Source organism: Lagenorhynchus albirostris, chromosome 14 (genome assembly GCF_949774975.1).
Source record: "Lagenorhynchus albirostris chromosome 14, mLagAlb1.1, whole genome shotgun sequence".
In the NCBI taxonomy this organism is placed as follows: domain Eukaryota; kingdom Metazoa; phylum Chordata; class Mammalia; order Artiodactyla; family Delphinidae; genus Lagenorhynchus; species Lagenorhynchus albirostris.
The window spans coordinates 41787793-41798294 of record NC_083108.1 but is presented as its reverse complement, the minus strand read 5'-3'; the positions used below and the strand labels follow the sequence as shown (position 1 = coordinate 41798294).

The 10502-nt window shown below is 40.9% G+C and overlaps 1 non-coding gene across 1 annotated transcript; it reads right to left on the bottom strand.

The window, feature by feature from the left end:
- Positions 1 to 10395: 10395 nt before the first annotated feature.
- On the bottom strand, positions 10396 to 10502 carry LOC132504585 (U6 spliceosomal RNA). The gene has a single exon (XR_009534971.1). It is a non-coding gene; the product is annotated as a U6 spliceosomal RNA (small nuclear RNA).

Below are 10502 nucleotides of genomic sequence, written 5' to 3'. Positions count from 1 at the left end.
TTTTTTTTTTCCTAATCTCCTATTTTTTAAAGTTGTGCTATATCAACATTTTCAAGGAATTCCCTGGCGGTCCAGTGGTTAGGACTCTGTGTTCTCACTGCCCAGGGCCCGGGTCTGACCCCTGAACGGGGAGAACTAAGATCCTGCAAGCCGCATGGCGTGGCCAGAACAAAAAAAAAAAATGTTCTTTTTGTTTTGTTTTGTTTTTTTGCGGTACACAGGCCTCTCACCGTTGTGGCCTCTCCCGTTGCAGAGCACAGGCTCCAGATGTGCAGGCTCAGCGGCCATGGCTCACGGGCCCAGCTGCTCCGCGGCACGTGGGAACTTCCCGGACCGGGACACGAACCCGTGTCCCCTGCATCGGCAGGCTGACTCTCAACCACTGCGCCACCAGGGAAGACCAAAAAAAACGTTTTTTGAGAACCTATTGGTGTAACATACAATACTCTCTTCTATCCCCCATTTAGCTTAGTTCTTCAAGTACCTGTATGTTTAGTGCTTGCTACAACTCCTTATTTGATGGCTCCGTTTTTCATATTTGGCTCTCTAATGACAAATCCAGGACATAGAGTAATATTTCCATCTTGAAGGCAAGCAAAGAAGCTACGAAGATGCGTGATTTCAGCTCCTGAGGATAAAGTGTTACTTGGTTGTGGTTAGCTTCTTAACTGTAATCGTCTATAAACATCTTTGTTACTTACGCGTAAATGTAGTCATAGCCATGTTCCCCAAAATTTTCTATAGTAAATTATCCATTACTTCTTAAAAGCCTTGCTTACCATTCTGCCATCCACCGCAAGGTAATTAGAAAAACGTAAAGCTGGGTGAAACCTAGAGGGCCATATTTCCTCCCTTTTAGATACTAGTTTCAAGCTTGCTTTTCACAGCTGCTAACAAGCAACAACAGATTTTTAGTTTCACCACCTCTCTTCCTACAGTTTGGATGGCTCAACCAGTAAAGCAAAACCTATTGGACAACAAGGGCAAAAGGAGAGGAACTTTTAAGAGGTAATCATTAGATTGAAAATATAGTCCCAGAAGAATAAAAGAATATATTTCTGAGTATTAGTACTCACTATCCAGAAAATAAATTTTTGTTAATTCCAAGCAATACAAAAGGCATCTTTAAATCTGTAAAACTTGAAAAAAAACTTCAAAACTGTATTTTGAGTAAAGCTTTAAGTCACCTGCCACTGTTAAACCTCAGTGCAGCAATTCTACATCCTGTCCCTGGATATCCCTTATGATAATTTTGCCCCCTACGGGACAAACCAGGTGCTGGCCACCTGAATTATTTTGCCTTTTGAATTATTTTGAGTTCTAAAATAGTGAAGTGCAACTATTATTCATTGTTTCACTGTGCCTTTAATCTTTTATTAAACGAAAACCAATATTTGAAGCTGTTGACTAAGCAAAAAATTTCACTCCTTTTTTTTAATAGCACCTCAAGGTGCCAATTTTTTAAGGCCTTATGAGGGAAAAACTGATTGACATATTATTCTTTAAAAACTAAATTCTTCTAATCCTACAAAAACCTATGGAGATTTTCCTTTTACTTTTTTTTTTTTTTTTTTTTTTTTTTGCGCGGTACGCGGGCCTCTCACTGTTGTGGCCTCTCCTGTTGCAGAGCACAGGCTCTGGATGCGCAGGCTCAGCGGCCATGGCTCATGGCTCATGGGCCCAGCCGCTCCGCGGCATGTGGGATCTTCCCGGACCGGGGCACGAACCCGTGTCCCCTGCATCGGCAGGCGGACTCTTGACCACTGTGCCACCAGGGAAGCCCTCCTTTTACATAATTTTTTCACCCAAGTTTCTAAAACGTATATTTAGAAATTGGATTGGGAATCTACGGTGAAGATAGTTCCAGGTCAGATCTAAAAGATCCTGGCTCTAATGATGTTACTTTATTACTTTTACTGGGTGCTAAGTGTCCTTTGTTTTCAAGCGAGCTTACAACAGTTACTGAACACATTTAACATATAATTAGTATCTTCAAGTAACATTGAAATTATTTTAAAAAGTCACTAAGAGATTCATCCTTTTATTATTCAACTGCAAAAAATAAATCTGTATAATGATCAGAAATTAAAATGTACAATTCCTTTTCTTCTGTAAATATGTGTTATTGTGAGAAATAAAGAATGGCAGGACCATTGCTTTCATTAAAATAACTACTGTGTCTGTTCTTAAACATGGTTCTTGATAATTTTTTACATCTAATACCCTTTTATGCTTTTAAACCTCATATGTTGTTTAAATTGTCATCATTCAGCAATATCTATCATGAAAATATACTTTCATTTAGGCCAGTAGTTCTCAAAAGGGAGCAATTTTGCCTCCTAGGGGACACTTGACAATGTCAAGACATTTGGGGTTGTCATAACTGTGATGTGCTATTGCCCAGGATGTGGATCAAAGCCAGGGATGCTACTCAACATTCTACAGTGCACAGGACAGCCCCTCACAGCAAAGGATTACCCTTCCTGTCAATAGTGATGAGGTTTAGAAACCCTGGTTTGAGTCAAGGTAAAGCTGAGCATCATGGAGTTATTATTGGCTCTGCTTCCAAGGGACTCCATTGAAATTTAAAAGGCAAGATGAAGATGAATTTTGTATCTCTATCCCTGCTAAATACATACTAAGTTTGGGGTGGCTATAGCTGTCATATGTACCCCAGTTCAGAATATACTAAAACATAGGAAAGTTTTTTTGGATTTTTTCACAAGAAGAGGAACAGGCCAGATCACAGGTCTTAATAGCATGACCTCTGATGACTGTTTGCTGAGTGACATCCTAAAAGATACCGGGAACCCAGAATGGTTTGGGAAGACTTACTTTCATCACTTAGGTTAGAGTTATTGAAGTAAATACGGTAAAATGGGACTTCCCCGGTGGCACAGTGGATAAGACTCCGTACTCCCAATGCAGGGGACCCAGGTTTGATCCCTGGTCAGGGAACTAGATCTCACACGCATGCCACAACTAAGGAGCCCTAGTGCTGCAACTAAGGAGACGGTGAGCCACAACTAAGACCTCGCGCAAACAAAAAATAAATAAGGTAAATATATAACAGAGGGACACCTATGTCTGAGATCCTTGAGGCTAAGAAATATTTAAGCTTTTATCTTATGTCTAGAAAAATCATCTGGTATTTTATTTTAATTTTTTTTTTTTTGCGGTACGCAGGCCTCTCACTGTTGTGGCCTCTCCCGTTGCGGAGCACAGGCTCCGGGCGCGCAGGCTCAGCGGCCATGGCTCACGGGCCTAGCTGCTCCGTGGCATGTGGGATCTTCCCGGACCGGGGCACGAACCCGTATCCCCTGCATCAGCAGGCGGACTCTCAACCACTGCGCCAACAGGGAAGCCCTCATCTAGTATTTTAATCCTGCAGGCTTCAGAGAAGACCATACACGGGTCTTGATTAGGGCTAATCATTGCCGCAAAGCAGCCATTTAAAAGGCCCATGGAACTTACCTGGTGGTCCAGTGGTGAAGAATCTGCCTTCCAATGCAGGGGACATCCGTTCCATCCCTCTTCAGGAAACCAAGATCCCCCATGCCGTGGGGCATCTAAGCCCGTGCTTAGCCCAAAACTACTGAGCTCGTGAGCCTCAGTGAGAGAGCCCACGTGCTGCAACTATAGAGCCCACGCGCTCTGGAGCCCAGCGCTGCAACTAGAGAGAGAAAACCCGCGTGCCACAACTAGAGAGAGAAAACCCGCATGCCACAACTAGAGAGAAGCCCGCGCGAGGCAATGAAGAGCCCGCGCACCACAATGAAAGATCCTGCGTGCCTCTATGAAGATCCCATGCGCTGCTGCCACTAACACACAGCACAGCCAAAAAATAAAATAAATTAATTAATTAAATGTTTAAATAAATAAATAAAAATAAAAGGCCCAGTGGGGACTTCCCTGGTTGTCCAGTGGTTAAGACTCCACGCTTCCATTGCAGGGGGCACGGGTTCGATCCCTGGTCGAGGAACTAAGATCCTGCATGCCATGTGGTACGGCCGAAAAAAAAAAAAAGGGCCCAGTGAAGGTGAAACAGAGATTCGTCAAGATAGATTAGGTCATGCTTCGATTACAAACAACCCCCAAATCTCAGCAGTCACCCAAGGTCTACTGTGGATCTTGGCTCTTCTCCAGGCAGCTGTTCTCCAATCTCAGAATTCTGCCTTACTTTGATCTCATAGCATTTGTATATGACCATGTGCCTCTCCAGCCACCCCTCACCACAACGGACTGGAGAATAGGTTACAGAGGTCATTTCCACTCACATTTCATTGGCCAAGGAAAGTAATGGCCACACGTAATTTCAAGGCATTGGAGAAGTGCAATTTCAGGTAGAAGAGAACTGGATTTTGGGATATAATATTAATGCCAACCATGGAGGTACAAGCCGAGAAGAGCTGACAGAGAAGCAGAGGTCCATAGGGGAAAAGTCTTAAAAATATCTTTGAAAAGGAGGGGTGAAAGTCAAAATGAGACTGGGTTTTTAAAAACAGGAAATAATATTCTTTTTTGCCATGGTAATTTTTTCATTAATTTTATTCACAATTGGGGATCAGTTTACCAAATGAAAAACCTGTCCATTTCTCAAACATAAGACAATAATTTCTTTTTTGAATCATTTTTCTTATTTATTAAAAGAAACACCAAGTGCATTCTCAGTCTTTACCACTGTATTTTCTCAGTATACTTGTGTACCTTCATCAGAACCACTTGGGTTACTTGGTATAACTGCATTTTTCTCAGCCCTCGCCAGATGTACAGAATTAGAATGTCTGAAATTCTGATGGATTCATCAGCAAGTCATCAAAATACATTCAGATCTATCAATTTCTCACTATCTCCACGATTACAATTTTAATCTAAACCATCATCATCTGTTTCCTGGATCCCTGTAGTAAACGTCCGGTTGGCCTCCCTCCACTTACGGCATTATGGACCATTATCCACAGAGCAGTCAGAGAGATCTTCAAAAGCATAAATCTGATCCCACCCCCTTCCCACTGCTTAAAATGCACCAAGGGCTTCCCATTGTTACTTGAATAAAATCTAAACGCCTTTCCATTCCCTTCCAAAGTTCCTCATGATCTGGCCCCTGCCTATCTTTCCAATTTCATCTCTACTCTCTCCTTTAATCCCTACGTTTCAGCCACACTCGTCTTTAGGTTAAGCACACCAAAAATTAGTGGTTCCTGCACCTTGGCACCTTCTATTCCTTCTGTTTGAAAAGCCCTTTCCCAGAGTTTGACATGGCTGCCTTCTAATCTTTAACTCCCAGATCAAATGTCATCTTCTCATAAAGGATTTTTCTCATAATTCTAGCCAAAGTCATTTCCCCCTTTTGTATATTACCCTATTATAGTTTCTTCTTAACTGCTATTAGAATTTGAAATTAGCTTACATGATTATTTTCATTTTTATTGGGTGTCTCCCCTCTCTAGAATATAAATTCTTTGAGTGCAGGTATACACCACTAATCTACCCAACATCTTAATGTGCATCTTAAGACAAAACCAAAAACAGTGGCACATGGTAAGTACTTAGTAAATATTTCTGCTAATCTATCATTATAGTTATGATGATATAAAAACATGTAAAAACATAATGTTTTTATCACATGGAGTTCACAAGAGTGATAAAAAATATTAAAACCCTAGTAATCTAGCTCAAAGTCTTCATGAAACCAAGAAGTGTAAATTAATTCGTTAGTAAGAATACCTCAATATTTTTTACAGTCATTTAGCAGACTATAAAAAAATACCATAGGCTGATAAAAAAAGATTGAAATAATGCCATTTGCAGCAACATGGATGGACCTAGAGATTATCATGCTAAGTGAAGTCAGACAGAGAAAGACAAGTACCATATGATATCACTTATATGTGGAACCTAAAATATGACACAAATGAACTTATTTACAAAACAGAAACAGATTCACAGACATAGAAAACAAACTTAAAGTTGCCAAAGGGGAAAGCGGGTGGAGGAGGGAAAAATTTGGAGTTTGGGATTAGCAGATACAAACTATTATATATAAAATAGAAAAACAACAAGGTCCTACTGTATAGCACAGGGAAATACATTCAATAACCTATAAGCCATAATGGAAAAGAATATATATATATATATATATATATATATATATCTGAATCAGTTTGCTGTACACCAGAAACTAACAACATTGTAAATCAACTATACTTCAATTTTTAAAAAAATACCGTATGGGAATTCCCTGGTGGTCCAGTGGCTAGGACTCCAAGCTTTCACTGCTGAGGGTGTGGTTCAATCCCTGCTCAGGGAACTAAGATCCCACAAGCCGCAGGATGTGGCCAAAAAAGAAAAGAAACAAAAAAAATACCATAGTCTGGGTGGCTTAAACAATAGACATTTATTTCTCATGGTTCTGGAGGCTGGGAAGTCCAAAATCTAGGTGTCAGCAGATTTTGTTATTGGTGAGGTCCCTCCTTCTGGCTTGTTGATGGCCACCTTCTTGCTGAATCCTCATGGCAGAGACAGTGAGCTCTGGTCTCTTCCTCTTCTTATAACAGTACTAATCTGCTCAGGACCCCATCTAAACCTAATTACCCTCAAAGATCCACCTCCAAATACCATCACATAAGGGGTTAGGGCTTCAGCATGAATTTTTGGGGACACAAACATTCAGCCCATAACAATAAGTATGCAATAATATAAATATAAATAAGAATAGAGAGAAATAGCTAGTAAAACACATATAAAACATGCAAATACAATAATTAAAGATATTAATTTGAACTCTATAGTGACGTATTATTTTTCTATCTAACACAATGTCTGACATAGTGTAAGCTCTCAGTAAATATTTTTTGAATCAGTCTATTAGCAAATTTCTCAACTGATGGTCCCCCATGCAAAGAAGATGTGGAGGAACTGGCACACTGGGATGGTGTTAGTGGTAGAATTTACACATTACAAAGCAACTTGGTAGTGGCACCTTACCTCTCCTTATAATAAATTTCATAATTTCTCTGAGAAGACTTCTTTGAGCTATCCAAGCAGACTCAATCACACCATCCTTTATATCACTAGACCACACTATCTCTGGACCACACCTCCTTTGCTATAGATACCATATTATATTTCTTTGTTTATATGACTGATACTCATGAGATTGGGCATTCCTTAAGGGCGAGGTTTACATTCACAGGACCTTACTAGAAACTCAATACATGTGTCTTAGTTTGCTAGGGCTGTCATAACATAACACCATACACTGGGTGGCTTAGACAGAAATTTATTTTCTCACAGTTCTGGAGGCTGGAAAGTCTGCCATCAAGGACCTTCAGGGTTCAGTTTCTGGTGAGGGGTCTCTTCCTGGCTTACAGACAGTCACATTCTCACTGTGTCCTCACATGGCAGAGAGAGTGAGCAAGAGATCAAGTATTCTAGTGTCTCTTCTTATAAAGGCACCAATCCCGTCTTGAGAGCACCACCTTCATGACCTCATCTAACCCTCATTACCTCCAAAATGTCCTGTCTACAAATACCATTACATTGGGGATTAGGGTTTCAACATATGCATTTGAGGGGGACAGAAAATCAGGCCATAACAATATGTTTGTTGAACGGAAAAATGAGTGGTTGACAAGTGGATCAGAATACTCATGTTAGCTCCTCAGTATATCCTTTCCTCACTAATAAAGTCTATATGGGGAGCAAAATTATAGTAAAAAGAGCAACTTTATGTCTGAATTTGCTCATCACTATTTCCCCAGAACTTAGCACAGTGCATCTATGGGCACTCAATAAATATCGGATGAATAAATTAGTGAATAAATTGTAGTTTGAGAAGCATAGGCAAGATGTTCTTAACGAATAAAGTCTTCAAGCCAGGTGCAGCTCTTCTTTTTAGAGATGGACTTGTCAAGTGAACCAAACTACTAGGCAGCTTCTCTCCTAGACAGAGTTTTAAAGCAGTGAGCAGTCCAGTAACATAGCTCCTACAGGACAAGCAGTATTATTTCACGTTCATTCGGTGATATTAGAGGTATTGCACTAATTCTGAAGGACAACTGTACATTGTATTTTACAGTTGCTGAGTTTAACTTGCTCCAGATTATACAGTGTAGTAATTTGCTGCAGAGTTACTGTAGACAACTAAATAAAACCCAGATAATCAGATAAAATGAAGGAAATGTTTAGTTCTTATATCTACTATATTTTGATATGCCTCTAAATGTATTTCACCTTGTTCCCTTGACACATCCTTAATACATGCAAGAAGGTCAAAGTCTTATATATAAAATCATACTATGCTTTGACAGTATTTCAAGAGCGTGTTCTCCAGAAATTTCAGTCTCAAGGCTTTTTGATTTTAAAACTACCTTAGGGGGATTCCCTAGCGGTTCAGTGGTTAAGACTCTGCACTTCCATTGCAGGGGGCACGGGTTCAATCCCTGGTTGGGGAATTAAGAAACTGCAAGCCAAGTGGCACGGCCAAAAATTTGTAACGAAATTTTTTTTCCTAAAGTAGTCAAACTCTTAGAAACAGAAAATAGAATGGTTGTTGCCAGGGGGCAGAGGGAGGGTGAAAAGAGGAATTATTCAATGGATATAGAGTTTCAGTTTTGCAAGATGAAAAAGTTCTAGAGACCTGTTGCATAGCATAACAAGGTACATATAGTTAACACTACTGAATCGTACAGTTAAAAATGGTTAAAATGGAAAAATTTTTTAATTTATTTATTTTAAAAATTATTTTATTTATTTATTTTTGGCTGCATAGGGTCTTCGTTGCTGCACGCGGGCTTTCTCTAGTTGCGGCAAGTGGGGGCTACTCTTCGTTGCATTGCACAGTCTTCTCATTGTGGTGGCTTCTCTTGTTGCGGAGCATGGGCTCTAGGCACGTGGGTTTCAGTAGTTGTAGCACACGGGCTCAGTAGCTGTGGTGCATGGGCTTAGTGGCTCCATGGTATGTGGGATCTTCCTGGAGCAGGTCTCAAACCCATGTCTCCTGCATTGGCAGGCGGATTCTTAACCACTGCGCCACCAGGGAAGCCCAAAATGGAAAATTTAATGCTTTTTTTTTTAACCACAGTAAACAAACAGACAAACAAAATTGGTATGTGGGTAAACCAAATACCAATTTATATGCCAAATATATAGTTCCATGCCTCCCAGTTTGGGAAATTACAATTGTTGGTGAAATTTAGGAAAGAAGTATCATGTCACTCGTGAAGCCCTTGAGGTTTCAAAAATAAAGTATTTAAATATAGAGACTGAACAATGCTTCTCCCTGTTGCTTTTGTTTCCCCACCCCCAGGTCTCTCTCCAGACTTCTGATGAAACTTAGAGCACACAGCTTTGTTTGCCTGTTTTTTCCCCCATTTGCAGTTGTACATTCTCTTAGATATTTACTGATTTGAGTTGCCAGTCTGAGTTAGCATCACTTCTTTATAGGAATTTTGATGGAACTCTTAGGACGAGAAGGCAGTTCTTGTTTTTTTTATGGGTACTGTTGAAATCGAGCAGGATTCTGCGGGACCCTCCCAGGTACAATAGCCTTTCTGTGTCTCCTCATTTCTTGTTTGTAGGAAAAAGACTTCAGCCTCTTAGACCTGCTTTGAGTTCCAAAGGGCAGATTCAAACTGTTACTAATCAGGGAAATGAGGGAATGCAGAAACAAAGGAAAAGTGGTCAGAAAGAATAGTGCAGCGATGGGGCAGAGTTCTGGTTCCTCCTAGGGGGGGATATGCATAGCAGTCTGGTATATATCTCTGAGCTCTTCTACAGCAACTAAGGCCCCCATTCAGTGTGGAGGATGGTGACTTCAGGCTGGGCACAAGCATGTGGACACCAGAATGATTGGAGCCAGAAGGCTGATAATTGGGATTCCTGGAATGCCACCCTGTTACCTTACCACCAACCAATCAGAAGAAAATCATACACCCTGCAGCCCTCCCCCCAAATTTTGCCAATAAAAACTCTTCCCCAAAAACCATAAGGGAGTTTGGGCTTTTTGAGTTCGAGCTGTCCGTCTCCTTGCTTGGCTCCGCAACAAACCTTTCTCTGCTCCAAACTCTGATGTTTCTGCTTGTTTGGTCTCACCATGCACCAGGCACAGGAATTTGGGTTTGACCACACTGTTGTTGTTGTTTTTCACACTAAATACCCTGAGCTTAAATAATTTCGCCTTTGGGGACCACCAGGAGGGAAGAGTTTGCCTGAAGCAAACTAGAGGACAGACTTCCAGCAAGTTCCAACAGCATGGCGTCACAGTGACTTCTCTGCCACCCTGTGAGCCCCAGCTGGGCCCTTCTCCAGCAAGGTCTGGACAAAGGTCTGGAGGTGGAGGTAGAGTCCTTCTTTGGGTACTCTATCTCAACCCTGTATTATTTTTTTTTTCTTTTAAATACGGAATGCATCATGAATTCGAGTGTCATCCTTGCACAGGGGCCATGCTAATCTTCTCTGTATTGTTCTGATTTTAGTACCTGTGCTGCTGAAGCAAGCAC